Below are 18749 nucleotides of genomic sequence, written 5' to 3'. Positions count from 1 at the left end.
TGGAAAAAAACAAAAGGGGTAACACTGTCGTTTTTTTTCGGGTCGAAATTTTGAATTTTGATATCTCAGCCCTGGAAGGGTCTAGAGCCTCCATTTTTGCACTCAGGTCAAAGTCTCACAGCCCTCTATCATAATCCAGAGTTTTGAGAAGATTGGAGAAACTTAATTTTTCGCCCGAAAATGAAAAAAAAACGAAAGGGGTAACACTGTCGTTTTTTTTTCGGGTCGAAATTTTGAATTTTGATATCTCTGCTCTGGAAGGGTCTAGAGCCTCCATTTTTGCACTCAGGTCAAAGTCTCGTGGCCCTCTATCATAATCCAGAGTTTTGAGAAGATTGGAGAAACTTAATTTTTCGCCCGAAAATGAAAAAAAACGAAAGGGGTAACACTGTCGTTTTTTTTTCGGGGTGGAATTTTGAATTTCGATATCTCAGCCCTGTAAGGGTCTAGAGCCTCCATTTTTGCACTCAGGTCAAAGTCTCGTGGCCCTCTATCATAATCCAGAGTTTTGAGAAGATTGGAGAAACTTAATTTTTCGCCCGAAAATGGAAAAAAACAAAAGGGGTAACACTGTCGTTTTTTTTTTCGGGTCGAAATTTTGAGTTTTGATATCTCAGCCCTGGAAAGGTCTAGAGCCTCCATTTTTGCACTCAGGTCAAAGTCTCACAGCCCTCTATCATAATCCAGAGTTTTGAGAAGATTGGAGAAACTTAATTTTTCGCCCGAAAATGAAAAAAAACGAAAGGGGTAACACTGTCGTTTTTTTTTGGGTCGAAATTTTGAATTTCGATATCTCAGCCCTGGAAGGGTCTAGAGCCTCCATTTTTGCACTCAGGTCAAAGTCTCGTGGCCCTCTATCATAATCCAGAGTTTTGAGAAGATTGGAGAAACTTAATTTTTCGCCCGAGAATAAAAAAAAACCGAAAGGGGTAACACTGTCGTTTTTTTTTCGGGTCGAAATTTTGAATTTCGATATCTCAGCCCTGGAAGGGTCTAGAGCCTCCATTTTTGCACTCAGGTCAAAGTCTTGTGGCCCTCTATCATAATCCAGAGTTTTGAGAAGATTGGAGAAACTTAATTTTTCGCCCGAAAATGGAAAAAAACAAAAGGGGTAACACTGTCGTTTTTTTTCGGGTCGAAATTTTGAATTTTGATATCTCAGCCCTGGAAGGGTCTAGAGCCTCCATTTTTGCACTCAGGTCAAAGTCTCACAGCCCTCTATCATAATCCAGAGTTTTGAGAAGATTGGAGAAACTTAATTTTTCGCCCGAAAATGAAAAAAAAACGAAAGGGGTAACACTGTCGTTTTTTTTTCGGGTCGAAATTTTGAATTTTGATATCTCTGCTCTGGAAGGGTCTAGAGCCTCCATTTTTGCACTCAGGTCAAAGTCTCACAGCCCTCTATCATAATCCAGAGTTTTGAGAAGATTGGAGAAACTTAATTTTTCGCCCGAAAATGAAAAAAAAACGAAAGGGGTAACACTGTCGTTTTTTTTTCGGGTCGAAATTTTGAATTTCGATATCTCAGCCCTGGAAGGGTCTAGAGCCTCCATTTTTGCACTCAGGTCAAAGTCTCGTGGCCCTCTATCATAATCCAGAGTTTTGAGAAGATTGGAGAAACTTAATTTTTCGCCCGAAAATGGAAAAAAACAAAAGGGGTAACACTGTCGTTTTTTTTTCGGGTCGAAATTTTGAATTTCGATATCTCAGCCCTGGAAGGGTCTAGAGCCTCCATTTTTGCACTCAGGTCAAAGTCTCACAGCCCTCTATCATAATCCAGAGTTTTGAGAAGATTGGAGAAACTTAATTTTTCGCCCGAAAATGAAAAAAAACGAAAGGGGTAACACTGTCGTTTTTTTTTTCGGGTCGAAATTTTGAATTTTGATATCTCAGCTCTGGAAGGGTCTAGAGCCTCCATTTTTGCACTCAGGTCAAAGTCTCACAGCCCTCTATCATAATCCAGAGTTTTGAGAAGATTGGAGAAACTTAATTTTTCGCCCGAAAATGGAAAAAAACAAAAGGGGTAACACTGTCGTTTTTTTTTCGGGTCGAAATTTTGAATTTTGATATCTCAGCCCTGGAAAGGTCTAGAGCCTCCATTTTTGCACTCAGGTCAAAGTCTCGTGGCCCTCTATCATAATCCAGAGTTTTGAGAAGATTGGAGAAACTTAATTTTTCGCCCGAAAATGAAAAAAAACGAAAGGGGTAACACTGTCGTTTTTTTTTCGGGGTGGAATTTTGAATTTCGATATCTCAGCCCTGTAAGGGTCTAGAGCCTCCATTTTTGCACTCAGGTCAAAGTCTCGTGGCCCTCTATCATAATCCAGAGTTTTGAGAAGATTGGAGAAACCCAATTTTTTTTGCCCAAAAATGAAAAAAAACAAAAGGGGTAACACTGTCGTTTTTTTTTTCGGGTCGAAATTTTGAATTTCGATATCTCAGCCCTGGAAGGGTCTAGAGCCTCCATTTTTGCACTCAGGTCAAAGTCTTGTGGCCCTCTATCATAATCCAGAGTTTTGAGAAGATTGGAGAAACTTAATTTTTCGCCCGAAAATGGAAAAAAACAAAAGGGGTAACACTGTCGTTTTTTTTCGGGTCGAAATTTTGAATTTTGATATCTCAGCCCTGGAAGGGTCTAGAGCCTCCATTTTTGCACTCAGGTCAAAGTCTCACAGCCCTCTATCATAATCCAGAGTTTTGAGAAGATTGGAGAAACTTAATTTTTCGCCCGAAAATGAAAAACAAACGAAAGGGGTAACACTGTCGTTTTTTTTTCGGGTCGAAATTTTGAATTTTGATATCTCTGCTCTGGAAGGGTCTAGAGCCTCCATTTTTGCACTCAGGTCAAAGTCTCGTGGCCCTCTATCATAATCCAGAGTTTTGAGAAGATTGGAGAAACTTAATTTTTCGCCCGAAAATGAAAAAAAACGAAAGGGGTAACACTGTCGTTTTTTTTTTCGGGGTGGAATTTTGAATTTCGATATCTCAGCCCTGTAAGGGTCTAGAGCCTCCATTTTTGCACTCAGGTCAAAGTCTCGTGGCCCTCTATCATAATCCAGAGTTTTGAGAAGATTGGAGAAACTTAATTTTTCGCCCGAAAATGGAAAAAAACAAAAGGGGTAACACTGTCGTTTTTTTTTTCGGGTCGAAATTTTGAATTTTGATATCTCAGCCCTGGAAAGGTCTAGAGCCTCCATTTTTGCACTCAGGTCAAAGTCTCACAGCCCTCTATCATAATCCAGAGTTTTGAGAAGATTGGAGAAACTTAATTTTTCGCCCGAAAATGAAAAAAAACGAAAGGGGTAACACTGTCGTTTTTTTTTCGGGTCGAAATTTTGAATTTCGATATCTCAGCCCTGGAAGGGTCTAGAGCCTCCATTTTTGCACTCAGGTCAAAGTCTCGTGGCCCTCTATCATAATCCAGAGTTTTGAGAAGATTGGAGAAACTTAATTTTTCGCCCGAAAATAAAAAAAAAACGAAAGGGGTAACACTGTCGTTTTTTTTTCGGGTCGAAATTTTGAATTTTGATATCTCAGCTCTGGAAGGGTCTAGAGCCTCCATTTTTGCACTCAGGTCAAAGTCTCGTGGCCCTCTATCATAATCCAGAGTTTTGAGAAGATTGGAGAAACTTAATTTTTCGCCCGAAAATGAAAAAAAACGAAAGGGGTAACACTGTCGTTTTTTTTTCGGGTCGAAATTTTGAATTTCGATATCTCAGCCCTGGAAGGGTCTAGAGCCTCCATTTTTGCACTCAGGTCAAAGTCTCGTGGCCCTCTATCATAATCCAGAGTTTTGAGAAGATTGGAGAAACTTAATTTTTCGCCCGAAAATAAAAAAAAAACGAAAGGGGTAACACTGTCGTTTTTTTTTCGGGTCGAAATTTTGAATTTTGATATCTCAGCTCTGGAAGGGTCTAGAGCCTCCATTTTTGCACTCAGGTCAAAGTCTCGTGGCCCTCTATCATAATCCAGAGTTTTGAGAAGATTGGAGAAACTTAATTTTTCGCCCAAAAATGAAAAAAAACAAAAGGGGTAACACTGTCGTTTTTTTTTCGGGTCGAAATTTTGAATTTCGATATCTCAGCCCTGGAAGGGTCTAGAGCCTCCATTTTTGCACTCAGGTCAAAGTCTTGTGGCCCTCTATCATAATCCAGAGTTTTGAGAAGATTGGAGAAACTTAATTTTTCGCCCGAAAATGGAAAAAAACAAAAGGGGTAACACTGTCGTTTTTTTTCGGGTCGAAATTTTGAATTTTGATATCTCAGCCCTGGAAGGGTCTAGAGCCTCCATTTTTGCACTCAGGTCAAAGTCTCACAGCCCTCTATCATAATCCAGAGTTTTGAGAAGATTGGAGAAACTTAATTTTTCGCCCGAAAATGAAAAAAAAACGAAAGGGGTAACACTGTCGTTTTTTTTTCGGGTCGAAATTTTGAATTTTGATATCTCTGCTCTGGAAGGGTCTAGAGCCTCCATTTTTGCACTCAGGTCAAAGTCTCACAGCCCTCTATCATAATCCAGAGTTTTGAGAAGATTGGAGAAACTTAATTTTTCGCCCGAAAATGAAAAAAAACGAAAGGGGTAACACTGTCGTTTTTTTTTCGGGTCGAAATTTTGAATTTCGATATCTCAGCCCTGGAAGGGTCTAGAGCCTCCATTTTTGCACTCAGGTCAAAGTCTCGTGGCCCTCTATCATAATCCAGAGTTTTGAGAAGATTGGAGAAACTTAATTTTTCGCCCGAAAATGGAAAAAAACAAAAGGGGTAACACTGTCGTTTTTTTTTCGGGTCGAAATTTTGAATTTCGATATCTCAGCCCTGGAAGGGTCTAGAGCCTCCATTTTTGCACTCAGGTCAAAGTCTCACAGCCCTCTATCATAATCCAGAGTTTTGAGAAGATTGGAGAAACTTAATTTTTCGCCCGAAAATGAAAAAAAACGAAAGGGGTAACACTGTCGTTTTTTTTTTCGGGTCGAAATTTTGAATTTTGATATCTCAGCTCTGGAAGGGTCTAGAGCCTCCATTTTTACACTCAGGTCAAAGTCTCACAGCCCTCTATCATAATCCAGAGTTTTGAGAAGATTGGAGAAACTTAATTTTTCGCCCGAAAATGGAAAAAAACAAAAGGGGTAACACTGTCGTTTTTTTTTCGGGTCGAAATTTTGAATTTTGATATCTCAGCCCTGGAAGGGTCTAGAGCCTCCCTTTTTGCACTCAGGTCAAAGTCTCACAGCCCTCTATCATAATCCAGAGTTTTGAGAAGATTGGAGAAACTTAATTTTTCGCCCGAAAATGAAAAAAAAAAACGAAAGGGGTAACACTGTCGTTTTTTTTTTCAGGTCGAAATTTTGAATTTTGATATCTCAGCTCTGGAAGGGTCTAGAGCCTCCATTTTTGCACTCAGGTCAAAGTCTCACAGCCCTCTATCATAATCCAGAGTTTTGAGAAGATTGGAGAAACTTAATTTTTCGCCCAAAAATGAAAAAAAACAAAAGGGGTAACACTGTCGTTTTTTTTTCGGTTGAAATTTTGAATTTCGATATCTCAGCCCTGTAAGGGTCTAGAGCCTCCATTTTTGCACTCAGGTCAAAGTCTCGTGGCCCTCTATCATAATCCAGAGTTTTGAGAAGATTGGAGAAACTTAATTTTTCGCCCGAAAATGAAAAAAAACAAAAGGGGTAACACTGTCGTTTTTTTTTTCGGGTCGAAATTTTGAATTTCGATATCTCAGCCCTGGAAGGGTCTAGAGCCTCCATTTTTGCACTCAGGTCAAAGTCTCGTGGCCCTCTATCATAATCCAGAGTTTTGAGAAGATTGGAGAAACTTAATTTTTCGCCCGAAAATGGAAAAAAACAAAAGGGGTAACACTGTCGTTTTTTTTTTCGGGTCGAAATTTTGAATTTTGATGTCTCAGCTCTGGAAGGGTCTAGAGCCTCCATTTTTGCACTCAGGTCAAAGTCTCACAGCCCTCTATCATAATCCAGAGTTTTGAGAAGATTGGAGAAACTTAATTTTTCGCCCAAAAATGAAAAAAAACAAAAGGGGTAACACTGTCGTTTTTTTTTCGGGTTGAAATTTTGAATTTCGATATCTCAGCCCTGTAAGGGTCTAGAGCCTCCATTTTTGCACTCAGGTCAAAGTCTCACAGCCCTCTATCATAATCCAGAGTTTTGAGAAGATTGGAGAAACTTAATTTTTCGCCCGAAAATGAAAAAAAACAAAAGGGGTAACACTGTCGTTTTTTTTTCGGGTCGAAATTTTGAATTTCGATATCTCAGCCCTGGAAGGGTCTAGAGCCTCCATTTTTGCACTCAGGTCAAAGTCTCGTGGCCCTCTATCATAATCCAGAGTTTTAAGAAGATTGGAGAAACTTAATTTTTCGCCCGAAAATGAAAAAAAACGAAAGGGGTAACACTGTCGTTTTTTTTTCGGGTCGAAATTTTGAATTTCGATATCTCAGCCCTGGAAGGGTCTAGAGCCTCCATTTTTGCACTCAGGTCAAAGTCTCGTGGCCCTCTATCATAATCCAGAGTTTTGAGAAGATTGGAGAAACTTAATTTTTCGCCCGAAAATGAAAAAAAACGAAAGGGGTAACACTGTCGTTTTTTTTTTCGGGTCGGAATTTTGAATTTTGATATCTCAGCCCTGGAAGGGTCTAGAGCCTCCATTTTTGCACTCAGGTCAAAGTCTCGTGGCCCTCTATCATAATCCAGAGTTTTGAGAAGATTGGAGAAACTTAATTTTTCGCCCAAAAATGAAAAAAAAACAAAAGGGGTAACACTGTCGTTTTTTTTTCGGGTTGAAATTTTGAATTTCGATATCTCAGCCCTGTAAGGGTCTAGAGCCTCCATTTTTGCACTCAGGTCAAAGTCTCGTGGCCCTCTATCATAATCCAGAGTTTTGAGAAGATTGGAGAAACTTAATTTTTCGCCCGAAAATGGAAAAAAACAAAAGGGGTAACACTGTCGTTTTTTTTTCGGGTCGAAATTTTGAATTTTGATATCTCAGCCCTGGAAAGGTCTAGAGCCTCCATTTTTGCACTCAGGTCAAAGTCTCACAGCCCTCTATCATAATCCAGAGTTTTGAGAAGATTGGAGAAACTTAATTTTTCGCCCGAAAATGAAAAAAAACGAAAGGGGTAACACTGTCGTTTTTTTTTCGGGTCGAAATTTTGAATTTTGATATCTCAGCCCTGGAAGGGTCTAGAGCCTCCATTTTTGCACTCAGGTCAAAGTCTCGTGGCCCTCTATCATAATCCAGAGTTTTGAGAAGATTGAAGAAACTTAATTTTTCGCCCGAAAATGAAAAAAAACGAAAGGGGTAACACTGTCGTATTTTTTTCGGGTCGAAATTTTGAATTTTGATATCTCAGCTCTGGAAGGGTCTAGAGCCTCCATTTTTGCACTCAGGTCAAAGTCTCGTGGCCCTCTATCATAATCCAGAGTTTTGAGAACATTGGAGAAACTTAATTTTTCGCCCGAAAATGAAAAAAAACAAAAGGGGTAACACTGTCGTTTTTTTTTTCGGGTCGAAATTTTGAATTTCGATATCTCAGCCCTGGAAGGGTCTAGAGCCTCCATTTTTGCACTCAGGTCAAAGTCTCGTGGCCCTCTATCATAATCCAGAGTTTTGAGAAGATTGGAGAAACTTAATTTTTCGCCCAAAAATGAAAAAAAACAAAAGGGGTAACACTGTCGTTTTTTTTTCGGGTTGAAATTTTGAATTTCGATATCTCAGCCCTGTAAGGGTCTAGAGCCTCCATTTTTGCACTCAGGTCAAAGTCTCACAGCCCTCTATCATAATCCAGAGTTTTGAGAAGATTGGAGAAACTTAATTTTTCGCCCGAAAATGAAAAAAAACAAAAGGGGTAACACTGTCGTTTTTTTTTCGGGTCGAAATTTTGAATTTCGATATCTCAGCCCTGGAAGGGTCTAGAGCCTCCATTTTTGCACTCAGGTCAAAGTCTCGTGGCCCTCTATCATAATCCAGAGTTTTAAGAAGATTGGAGAAACTTAATTTTTCGCCCGAAAATGGAAAAAAACAAAAGGGGTAACACTGTCGTTTTTTTTTCGGGTCGAAATTTTGAATTTTGATATCTCAGCCCTGGAAAGGTCTAGAGTCTCCATTTTTGCACTCAGGTCAAAGTCTCACAGCCCTCTATCATAATCCAGAGTTTTGAGAAGATTGGAGAAACTTAATTTTTCGCCCGAAAATGAAAAAAAACGAAAGGGGTAACACTGTCGTTTTTTTTTCGGGTCGAAATTTTGAATTTCGATATCTCAGCCCTGGAAGGGTCTAGAGCCTCCATTTTTGCACTCAGGTCAAAGTCTCGTGGCCCTCTATCATAATCCAGAGTTTTGAGAAGATTGGAGAAACTTAATTTTTCGCCCGAAAATGAAAAAAAACGAAAGGGGTAACACTGTCGTTTTTTTTTTCGGGTCGGAATTTTTTTAATTTTGATATCTCAGCCCTGGAAGGGTCTAGAGCCTCCATTTTTGCACTCAGGTCAAAGTCTCGTGGCCCTCTATCATAATCCAGAGTTTTGAGAAGATTGGAGAAACTTAATTTTTCGCCCAAAAATGAAAAAAAAACAAAAGGGGTAACACTGTCGTTTTTTTTTCGGGTTGAAATTTTGAATTTCGATATCTCAGCCCTGTAAGGGTCTAGAGCCTCCATTTTTGCACTCAGGTCAAAGTCTCGTGGCCCTCTATCATAATCCAGAGTTTTGAGAAGATTGGAGAAACTTAATTTTTCGCCCGAAAATGGAAAAAAACAAAAGGGGTAACACTGTCGTTTTTTTTTCGGGTCGAAATTTTGAATTTTGATATCTCAGCCCTGGAAAGGTCTAGAGCCTCCATTTTTGCACTCAGGTCAAAGTCTCACAGCCCTCTATCATAATCCAGAGTTTTGAGAAGATTGGAGAAACTTAATTTTTCGCCCGAAAATGAAAAAAAACGAAAGGGGTAACACTGTCGTTTTTTTTTCGGGTCGAAATTTTGAATTTTGATATCTCAGCCCTGGAAGGGTCTAGAGCCTCCATTTTTGCACTCAGGTCAAAGTCTCGTGGCCCTCTATCATAATCCAGAGTTTTGAGAAGATTGAAGAAACTTAATTTTTCGCCCGAAAATGAAAAAAAACGAAAGGGGTAACACTGTCGTATTTTTTTCGGGTCGAAATTTTGAATTTTGATATCTCAGCTCTGGAAGGGTCTAGAGCCTCCATTTTTGCACTCAGGTCAAAGTCTCGTGGCCCTCTATCATAATCCAGAGTTTTGAGAACATTGGAGAAACTTAATTTTTCGCCCGAAAATGGAAAAAAACAAAAGGGGTAACACTGTCGTTTTTTTTTTCGGGTCGAAATTTTGAATTTTGATATCTCAGCCCTGGAAGGGTCTAGAGCCTCCATTTTTGCACTCAGGTCAAAGTCTCACAGCCCTCTATCATAATCCAGAGTTTTGAGAAGATTGGAGAAACTTAATTTTTCGCCCGAAAATGAAAAAAAACGAAAGGGGTAACACTGTCGTTTTTTTTTCGGGTCGAAATTTTGAATTTTGATATCTCAGCTCTGGAAGGGTCTAGAGCCTCCATTTTTGCACTCAGGTCAAAGTCTCACAGCCCTCTATCATAACCCAGAGTTTTGAGAAGATTGGAGAAACTTAATTTTTCACCCAAAAATGAAAAAAAAACAAAAGGGGTAACACTGTCGTTTTTTTTTCGGGTTGAAATTTTGAATTTCGATATCTCAGCCCTGGAAGGGTCTAGAGCCTCCATTTTTGCACTCAGGTCAAAGTCTCACAGCCCTCTATCATAATCCAGAGTTTTGAGAAGATTGGAGAAACTTAATTTTTCGCCCGAAAATGAAAAAAAACGAAAGGGGTAACACTGTCGTTTTTTTTTTCGGGTCGAAATTTTGAATTTCGATATCTCATCCCTGGAAGGGTCTAGAGCCTCCATTTTTGCACTCAGGTCAAAGTCTCGTGGCCCTCTATCATAATCCAGAGTTTTGAGAAGATTGGAGAAACTTAATTTTTCGCCCGAAAATGAAAAAAAACGAAAGGGGTAACACTGTCGTTTTTTTTCCGGGTCGAAATTTTGAATTTTGATATCTCAGCTCTGGAAGGGTCTAGAGCCTCCATTTTTGCACTCAGGTCAAAGTCTCACAGCCCTCTATCATAATCCAGAGTTTTGAGAAGATTGGAGAAACTTAATTTTTCGCCCGAAAATGAAAAAAAACAAAAGGGGTAACACTGTCGTTTTTTTTTCGGGTTGAAATTTTGAATTTCGATATCTCAGCCCTGGAAGGGTCTAGAGCCTCAATTTTTGCACTCAGGTCAAAGTCTCGTGGCCCTCTATCATAATCCAGTTTTGAGAAGATAGGAGAAACTTAATTTTTCGCCCGAAAATGAAAAAAAACAAAAGGGGTAACACTGTCGTTTTTTTTTTCGGGTCGAAATTTTGAATTTCGATATCTCAGCCCTGGAAGGGTCTAGAGCCTCCATTTTTGCACTCAGGTCAAAGTCTCGTGGCCCTCTATCATAATCCAGAGTTTTGAGAAGATTGGAGAAACTTAATTTTTCGCCTGAAAATGGAAAAAAACAAAAGGGGTAACACTGTCGTTTTTTTTTCGGGTCGAAATTTTGAATTTTGATATCTCAGCCCTGGAAGGGTCTAGAGCCTCCATTTTTGCACTCAGGTCAAAGTCTCACAGCCCTCTATCATAATCCAGAGTTTTGAGAAGATTGGAGAAACTTAATTTTTCACCCAAAAATGAAAAAAAAACAAAAGGGGTAACACTGTCGTTTTTTTTTGGGTTGAAATTTTGAATTTCGATATCTCAGCCCTGGAAGGGTCTAGAGCCTCCATTTTTGCACTCAGGTCAAAGTCTCGTGGCCCTCTATCATAATCCAGAGTTTTGAGAAGGTAGGAGAAACTTAATTTTTCGCCCGAAAATGAAAAAAAACAAAAGGGGTAACACTGTTGTTTTTTTTTCGGGTCGAAATTTTGAATTTCGATATCTCAGCCCTGGAAGGGTCTAGAGCCTCCATTTTTGCACTCAGGTCAAAGTCTCGTGGCCCTCTATCATAATCCAGAGTTTTGAGAAGATTGGAGAAACGTAATTTTTCGCCCGAAAATGAAAAAAAACGAAAGGGGTAACACTGTCGTTTTTTTTTCGGGTCGAAATTTTGAATTTTGATATCTCAGCTCTGGAAGGGTCTAGAGCCTCCATTTTTGCACTCAGGTCAAAGTCTCGTGGCCCTCTATCATAATCCAGAGTTTTGAGAAGATTGGAGAAACTTAATTTTTCGCCCAAAAATGAAAAAAAACAAAAGGGGTAACACTGTCGTTTTTTTTTTCGGGTTGAAATTTTGAATTTCGATATCTCAGCCCTGGAAGGGTCTAGAGCCTCCATTTTTGCACTCAGGTCAAAGTCTCACAGCCCTCTATCATAATCCAGAGTTTTGAGAAGATTGGAGAAACTTAATTTTTCGCCCGAAAATGAAAAAAAACGAAAGGGGTAACACTGTGGTTTTTTTTTCGGGTCGAAATTTTGAATTTCGATATCTCAGCCCTGGAAGGGTCTAGAGCCTCCATTTTTGCACTCAGGTCAAAGTCTCGTGGCCCTCTATCATAATCCAGAGTTTTGAGAAGATTGGAGAAACTTAATTTTTCGCCCGAAAATGGAAAAAAACAAAAGGGGTAACACTGTCGTTTTTTTTTCGGGTTGAAATTTTGAATTTTGATATCTCAGCCTTGGAAGGGTCTAGAGCCTCCATTTTTGCACTCAGGTCAAAGTCTCACAGCCCTCTATCATAATCCAGAGTTTTGAGAAGATTGGAGAAACTTAATTTTTCGCCCGAAAATGAAAAAAAACGAAAGGGGTAACACTGTCGATTTTTTTCGGGTCGAAATTTTGAATTTTGATATCTCAGCTCTGGAAGGGACAAGAGCCTCCATTTTTGCACTCAGGTCAAAGTCTCACAGCCCTCTATCACAATCCACAGTTTTGAGAAGATTGGAGAAACTTAATTTTTCGCCCGAAAATGAAAAAAAACAAAAGGGGTAACACTGTCGGTTTTTTTTCGGGTCGAAATTTTGAATTTTGATATCTCAGCCCTGGAAGGGTCTAGAGCCTCCATTTTTGCACTCAGGTCAAAGTCTCGTGGCCCTCTATCATAATCCAGAGTTTTGAGAAGATTGGAGAAACTTAATTTTTCGCCCGAAAATGGAAAAAAACAAAAGGGGTAACACTGTCGTTTTTTTTTCGGGTCGAAATTTTGAATTTTGATGTCTCAGCTCTGGAAGGGTCTAGAGCCTCCATTTTTGCACTCAGGTCAAAGTCTCACAGCCCTCTATCATAATCCAGAGTTTTGAGAAGATTGGAGAAACTTAATTTTTTGCCCGAAAATGAAAAAAAAAACAAAAGGGGTAACACTGTCGTTTTTTTTTTCGGGTCGAAATTTTGAATTTTGATATCTCAGCCCTGGAAAGGTCTAGAGCCTCCATTTTTGCACTCAGGTCAAAGTCTCACAGCCCTCTATCATAATCCAGAGTTTTGAGAAGATTGGAGAAACTTAATTTTTCGCCCGAAAATGAAAAAAAACGAAAGGGGTAACACTGTCGTTTTTTTTTCGGGTCGAAATTTTGAATTTCGATATCTCAGCTCTGGAAGGGTCTAGAGCCTCCATTCTTGCACTCAGGTCAAAGTCTCGTGGCCCTCTATCATAATCCAGAGTTTTGAGAAGATTGGAGAAACTTAATTTTTCGCCCAAAAATGAAAAAAAAACAAAAGGGGTAACACTGTCGTTTTTTTTTCGGGTCGAAATTTTGAATTTCGATATCTCAGCCCTGGAAGGGTCTAGAGCCTCCATTTTTGCACTCAGGTCAAAGTCTCGTGGCCCTCTATCATAATCCAGAGTTTTGAGAAGATAGGAGAAACTTAATTTTTCGCCCGAAAATGAAAAAAAACAAAAGGGGTAACACTGTCGTTTTTTTTTCGGGTCGAAATTTTGAATTTCGATATCTCAGCCCTGGAAGGGTCTAGAGCCTCCATTTTTGCACTCAGGTCAAAGTCTTGTGGCCCTCTATCATAATCCAAAGTTTTGAGAAGATTGGAGAAACTTAATTTTTCGCCCGAAAATGGAAAAAAACAAAAGGGGTAACACTGTCGTTTTTTTTTCGGGTCGAAATTTTGAATTTTGATATCTCAGCCCTGGAAGGGTCTAGAGCCTCCATTTTTGCACTCAGGTCAAAGTCTCACAGCCCTCTATCATAATCCAGAGTTTTGAGAAGATTGGAGAAACTTAATTTTTCGCCCGAAAATGAAAAAAAAAACGAAAGGGGTAACACTGTCGTTTTTTTTTCGGGTCGAAATTTTGAATTTTGATATCTCAGCTCTGGAAGGGTCTAGAGCCTCCATTTTTGCACTCAGGTCAAAGTCTCACAGCCCTCTATCATAATCCAGAGTTTTGAGAAGATTGGAGAAACTTAATTTTTCGCCCGAAAATGAAAAAAACGAAAGGGGTAACACTGTCGTTTTTTTTTCGGGTCGAAATTTTGAATTTCGATATCTCAGCCCTGGAAGGGTCTAGAGCCTCCATTTTTGCACTCAGGTCAAAGTCTCGTGGCCCTCTATCATAATCCAGAGTTTTGAGAAGATTGGAGAAACTTAATTTTTCGCCCGAAAATGGAAAAAAACAAAAGGGGTAACACTGTCGTTTTTTTTTCGGGTCGAAATTTTGAATTTTGATATCTCAGCTCTGGAAGGGTCTAGAGCCTCCATTTTTGCACTCAGGTCAAAGTCTCACAGCCCTCTATCATAATCCAGAGTTTTGAGAAGATTGGAGAAACTTAATTTTTTGCCCGAAAATGAAAAAAAACAAAAGGGGTAACACTGTCGTTTTTTTTTCGGGTCGAAATTTTGAATTTTGATATCTCAGCCCTGGAAGGGTCTAGAGCCTCCAATTTTTGCACTCAGGTCAAAGTCTCGTGGCCCTCTATCATAATCTAGAGTTTTGAGAAGATTGGAGAAACTTAATTTTTCGCCCGAAAATGGAAAAAAACAAAAGGGGTAACACTGTCGTTTTTTTTCGGGTCGAAATTTTGAATTTTGATATCTCAGCCCTGGAAGGGTCTAGAGCCTCCATTTTTGCACTCAGGTCAAAGTCTCACAGCCCTCTATCATAATCCAGAGTTTTGAGAAGATTGGAGAAACTTAATTTTTCGCCCGAAAATGAAAAAAAAACGAAAGGGGTAACACTGTCGTTTTTTTTTTCAGGTCGAAATTTTGAATTTTGATATCTCAGCTCTGGAAGGGTCTAGAGCCTCCATTTTTGCACTCAGGTCAAAGTCTCACAGCCCTCTATCATAATCCAGAGTTTTGAGAAGATTGGAGAAACTTAATTTTTCGCCCGAAAATGAAAAAAAACGAAAGGGGTAACACTGTCGTTTTTTTTTCGGGTCGAAATTTTGAATTTTGATATCTCAGCTCTGGAAGGGTCTAGAGCCTCCATTTTTGCACTCAGGTCAAAGTCTCACAGCCCTCTATCATAATCCAGAGTTTTGAGAAGATTGGAGAAACTTAATTTTTCGCCCGAAAATGAAAAAAAACGAAAGGGGTAACACTGTCGTTTTTTTTTTTTCGGGTCGAAATTTTGAATTTCGATATCTCAGCTCTGGAAGGGTCTAGATCCTCCATTTTTGCACTCAGGTCAAAGTCTCGTGGCCCTCTATCATAATCCAGAGTTTTGAGAAGATTGCAGAAACTTAATTTTTTGCCGGAAAACGAAAAAAAAAACGAAAGGGGTAACACTGTCGGTTTTTTTTCGGGTCGAAATTTTGAATTTTGATATCTCAGCTCTGGAAGGGTCTAGAGCCTCCATTTTTGCACTCAGGTCTAAGTCCCATGACCCTCTATCAGAATCCAGAGTTTCAAGAAGATTGGAGAAACTTATTTTTTCGCAAAAAAAAAAAAAAAAACGACAGGGGTAACACTGTCGTTTTTTTTGTTTGTTTTTTTGGGTCGAAATTTTGAGTTTTAGCAATACGTTCGAAACATCAGTTTTCATAAAAGAGTAGGCGAGAAGTTCCCGGATGGCTTACTCTATCCACCCAGATTTTTGAGTGCTGTCCAATGGGTATTCATGATACTCATTTATCCCAGGAGGCCACGCGAGAGGATACGTCAATATCAACATCGCGGAGATCAGCGACGCGGTGGTTTTCAAATGTGAGTAAACACGGGTCCATTGTGTTTAAATCGGATGTGTTAAACTACTTTAGAGTAAACATTTTAACTGTTGAAGGTCTAAAGGAGTTAGACAGAATAGTATAGTTGTGATTTTGCTGTAAACACATGTTTTATTATGTATAGGTAACAGGGGAGCTCCAGTAACCGTAAAGTTACTTTTCCAAAGTGGATTTACATAACCATACATCTTAAACACACTTATTTAAAATGTCTATTTACATCAGGAAGGAAAATATTGTATAAGTATTGCAGTTGAGCACATCCCAACATGAAAAATACATGTGTGTGCTATTATGTAGGATTATTCACTGTTGTCAACACTGCTTACATTAGACAAATAATGTGCTGTAAATAAACCCATCTATAAAGTAACTAAACATGATATATATTTAATTTGTCCCTTATTAGTGTTGATATATTGAGGAACATTTAAGTTGGATTAAAAGTGAGTTAACACATCAACCTCAGCATGTAAATTCAGTGTTGAGCTCATAATGTGAATCTTGTCTGTATGTTACAGGGACAGAAGAACACGCGTGTTTATCCGGTGGAGAGAGGCTCATGATGCTGAATGCTGTCATCAATGGCTCTGAGTGAATATACTACAGAAATGGATAACAAAATCTATTAAATGTTAAGTTGTAGTTTATTTGAATGATTGTAATTTCAAACTGACAAATTACAACAATACCTTTCTGAGTCTTGATTTCTGCATTTGCTGCAGAACTTTTGTGGTGGAGCAGGACCTGCAAGGAAAGATGATGGCAGCATTTGTTGGGGAAAAAAGGTTTCAGGGATTTTACTCAAATATAAAGTAAGGCTATTTTTAATACATAAATCAAATGACATTGTGTTGTTAAAATGACTACTTTTGTGTAATGTTTGTGAGCATTTTTGTAGGATCTGAAAAGTCTGCAGACTGGTGTGAGCACTGAGGATGAGGAGCCCAGACCTGCATCCTGGAAGTGGTGCCATGGATGAGTCCCTCCATCTGTCCACCTGCCCTTATGAGTTCCTCCATCACTCCACCTGCCCTTATTGCCTCAGATTGTGAAGCGCAGCAACAAGCTCCGGCACGAAGGCACAGTCCCTTCTGGTGAATTCATCAGAATAAAGCCGCAGAATGGGAACCACTGTGTTGAGTCAGCAGTAGGATGTGGTGTTCAGCGGCAGTAAATACATGCTTGTAGTTTGAATAAAGCTTTGTTTCATGTGTTGTTGACTTGTATATGCATTTGTTTATTGTGATGGTTACTTTTATTTGTTCTTGTACTCATTTATTCATGTTTCTTATTGTTGTCAGTATATAAAATTTAATTAATGTATGCATTAATTCATCGATTGACTGACAATTGAGATGTTTCACTGCATTTAGCAATATAAATGAATTCATGCATAACTGTCATATGACAAAACAAATTACATTTTGCTTGTTTTATTAAATTATATTTTTATTATATAAAAAAGTTATATAATTAAGTATTGGTCAGCATTTAATATTATTATTTTGTTTAGGTTTTGGGGTGGGCTAACAATGCAATTCATTCTGAGGTAATATTAATTTTTAAGGAGTGATACTTACATTTTTTGAGTATAAAATCAACAGTTTTCTCCAAAAGAGATCTTCGAGCAGCTGCCGGTCTCCTTTGCAGACATTACTCCTCTTGGCCATGGGACTTGGACCTGAGTGCAAAAACAGAGGCTCTACACCCTTCCAGAGCTGAGATATTGAGATCCCACGTAGCATTTATGCCATTATAAATATCTCAATATCTCAGCTCTGGAAGGGTCTAGAGCCTCCATTTTTGCACTCAGGTCTAAGTCCCATGGCCAGAGTTTCAAGAAGATTGGAGAAACTTATTTTTTTGCACAAAAAAAAAAAAACGAACGTGTTACCCCTGTCGTTTTTTTTTTTTTGTGCGAAAAAATAAGTTTCTCCAATCTTCTTGAAACTCTGGATTCTGATAGAGGGCCATGGGACTTAGACCTGAGTGCAAAAATGGAGGCTCTAGATAAATATCTCAATATCTCAGCTCTGGAAGGGTCTAGAGCCTCCATTTTTGCACTCAGGTCTAAGTCCCATGGCCCTCTATCAGAATCCAGAGTTTTGAGGAGATTGGAGAAACTTATTTTTTCGCACAAAAAAAAAAAAACCGACAGGGGTAACACTGTCGTTTTTTTTTTCGGGGTCGAAATTTGGAGTTTCTCTAATCTTCTTGAAACTCTGGATTCTAATAGAGGGCCATGGGACTTAGACCTGAGTGCAAAAATGGAGGCTCTAGACCCTTCCAGGGCTGAGATATTGAGATACCATGTAGCATTTATGCCATCATAAATATCTCAATATCTCAGCTCTGGAAGGGTCCAGAGCCTCCATTTTTGCACTCAGGTCTAAGTCCCATGGCCCTCTATCAGAATCCAGAGTTTCAAGAAGATTGGAGAAACTTATTTTTTCACACACAAAAAAAAAAACCCGACAGGGGTAACACTGTCGTTTTTTTTCGGGGTCGAAATTTTCAGTTTCTCTGATCTTCTTGAAACTCTGGATTCTGATAGAGGGCCATGGGACTTGGACCTGAGTGCAAAAACAGAGGCTCTAGACCCTTCCAGAGCTGAGACATTGAGATCCCACGTAGCATTTATGCCATTATAAATATCTCAATATCTCAGCTCTGGAAGGGTCTACAGCCTCCATTTTTGCACTCAGGTCCAAGTCCCATGGCCCTCTATCAGAATCCAGAGTTTCAAGAAGATTGGAGAAACTTATTTTTTCGCACAAAAAAAAACAAAAAACAACAGGGGTAACACTTTCGTTTTTTTTTCAGGGGGTCGAAATTTTGAGTTTCTCTGCTCTTTTTGAAACTCTGGATTCTGATAGAGGGCCATGGGACTTGGACCTGAGTGCAAAAATGGAGGCTCTAGACCCTTCCAGAGCCGAGATATTGAGATACCACATAGCATTTATGCCATCATAAATATCTCAGCTCTGGAAGGGTCTACAGCCTCCATTTTTGCACTCAGGTCCAAGTCCCATGGCCCTCTATCAGAATCCAGAGTTTCAAGAAGATTGGAGAAACTTATTTTTTCATACAAAAAAAAACAAAAAACGACAGGGGTAACACTGTATGCACTTGATTGTGCATGTATGTATCCAATCAAGTGCATTGATGAAACATACATGGTGCAGAATAACATCAAAACACATGCCAAAGGAAATTAGACATGTTTCTTGTGCACTTAATGATGCACATGAATTAGCATGACATTTTATAGGCCAAAAATGTGTATACTGGTTTAATTTACTTTTGTGCACAATTGTCAACTTTTATGAAAATGACATGTAAATGAAACCATGCAAGTTCAGTGGACTTCTCACAAAATGTTATACCATGTTAAAGGAATATTCAGAGTTTATAGAAATCAGCACTGATGACATGATTTTCTTCCTAAGCCATTTGTCTCAAAATGACAAAAGTTTATCCAATAACCAAGCCAGTGTAACTAGCA

At 39.0% G+C, this 18749-nt stretch overlaps 1 long non-coding RNA gene across 1 annotated transcript; it reads left to right on the top strand.

Annotated features, from left to right (window-relative positions):
• The first annotated feature begins 14642 nt into the window (after positions 1-14642).
• LOC120471905 (uncharacterized) lies at positions 14643-16457 on the top strand. The gene is made up of 4 exons (XR_016146603.1): positions 14643-15221; positions 15763-15835; positions 15967-16056; positions 16143-16457. It is a non-coding gene; the product is annotated as an uncharacterized LOC120471905 (long non-coding RNA).
• Positions 16458-18749: the final 2292 nt, after the last annotated feature.

The sequence above is a fragment of the Pimephales promelas genome, chromosome 15 (genome assembly GCF_988280905.1).
Source record: "Pimephales promelas chromosome 15, fPimPro1.hap1.1, whole genome shotgun sequence".
In the NCBI taxonomy this organism is placed as follows: Eukaryota; Metazoa; Chordata; class Actinopteri; order Cypriniformes; family Leuciscidae; genus Pimephales; species Pimephales promelas.
This window is presented reverse-complemented; position numbering and strand designations above follow the sequence as displayed.